The following is a 1,754-nucleotide window of genomic DNA, read 5'->3' on the forward strand; positions in this document are numbered from 1 at the left end:
CTGAATAATGGTCCCAAAGTGCAAGAAAGGTCATGCTGGCAATTCAGATATGCCACAGAGAAGCTGTAAAGTGCTTCCTTTAAGCGAAAAGCTGTATATGTATATGAAAAAAATACATAATATATAGATGGCTCAGTACTATCTGTGGTTCCAGACATCCACTGGAGGTCTTGGACTATATCCCCCATGAATAAGGGGAAACTACTGTAAATAAAGATCTCCCTCGCTAGTGTGGGTGGGCATGAACCAATTCATTGAGGTCTTGACTAAAACTAAAAGGGGAGGATGGATTGACTCTCTTTGCTTAAGCTGAAGCATCCATTTTCTCCTTTTCTAGGACATTGTGCTTCTGGTTCTTCTGCTCTTGGACCCAGATTAGGACTTACATCACTGGTCCCCTCTTCTCAGGCCTTCAGACTCAGCAGACGATGGTACTTCTCAGCCTCCATAACCATGTGAGCCAATTTCTTTCTTTTTTTCAATATAACACAAAAGCTTTAACAGAAGTAACAGGTAAAGTCAAACAGGCACTTATATTAAGAAAAAAAGTAACTAGGTAAAATTTTATCCTAAAAATCTTACAGTAATATACTTTCAGTTGCATTTAACTGAGCTCTGTTACTGTGAAGAATACAGCTCATACATAGGAATGGATGAATGAATTGTACACTTTTCAAGTATTTACTGAATGCTACCTTGTATGCACATATATATTAAATTTGAAAAAGATTTAATCGACGATCCCCAGATAGACTTCAATTTTGTTGATCTTTTGGCAGAGGTCACTTAAAGAGAAAAATATGTGGTTCTGGCTCCTGAATCATGAACTCAGACTAGACTCTGTTGGACACTAAGTCTCCTCCACTCCTCTTCTGACATCAGATGGTTCTGGGTACTTGTTTGTAAACTTTTCTGGGTAACATTGACATGCTGGTATTTGTACTGCTTGTCAGAGTATTTGTCTGAGTAGTAAATCTGCTTGTGGGCCATCCTGCAAGCAGGTGAGCAGCATGGAGTACGAGTGGGGCGAGAGGCAAGAAAAGTGGGCACAGCATACCAATAGTTTATGTCCAGCCAAGGCAATGAGTCGACTCATGTGAGCCAATTTCTATAATCAGGCTCCTCATTTGTCTATCTATCTTATTGCTTTAGTTTCTCTGGAGAACCCTGACTAATGCAAGCATGTTGTCCACAGTTTCCCCTAGATTCTTTAACAAATTAATCATAGTTTTTAAATTTCTCTATCTGAAAAGTTCAACATCTGGGTTATATTTTTTTATTGTTATATCCCTAGGGAGTGAGTTGTTTTTCTTATCCTGTGTGTGTGTGTGTGTGTGTGTGTGTATCTTATAATTCTTTATTAATGCTGGATTGCATGTGTAGAGGAACAGTAAAAACTAAGTTAAATTTTAGGGGCAGTGACTCAGCGATCCTATCCTGAGACACATTTCTGTGGGAGCTGTGTAACAACCTTGAGGAACAGTGTTTCACAGATAAGCTAAATTGTCATTCAAGAGCAAAGCTCCTGGCTTCAAGTTCAAGATGGCAAAGTAGGAAGAATCCGGAGCTCACCTCCTCTCATTGACACCCAAACTGCAACTACATATAGAACAACTATCTCTTAGAACAACCTGACTACTAGCAGAACAGATTTTCTACAACTACAGATACAAAGAAAGATCCACAATGAAATGGGTAGGAGGGGTAGAGGCTAAGTCTAGTCAGGACCTACCCTACCCCACATTCCAATGCAG

The 1,754-nt window shown here is 39.6% G+C and overlaps 1 pseudogene; it reads right to left on the reverse strand.

Moving 5' to 3' along the window:
* Window positions 1-755: 755 nt before the first annotated feature.
* On the reverse strand, window positions 756-990 carry LOC136335583 (cyclin-dependent kinases regulatory subunit 2 pseudogene; annotated as a pseudogene).
* Window positions 991-1,754: the final 764 nt, after the last annotated feature.

The sequence above is a fragment of the Saccopteryx bilineata genome, chromosome 4 (assembly GCF_036850765.1).
Source record: "Saccopteryx bilineata isolate mSacBil1 chromosome 4, mSacBil1_pri_phased_curated, whole genome shotgun sequence".
Taxonomy (NCBI): domain Eukaryota; kingdom Metazoa; phylum Chordata; class Mammalia; order Chiroptera; family Emballonuridae; genus Saccopteryx; species Saccopteryx bilineata.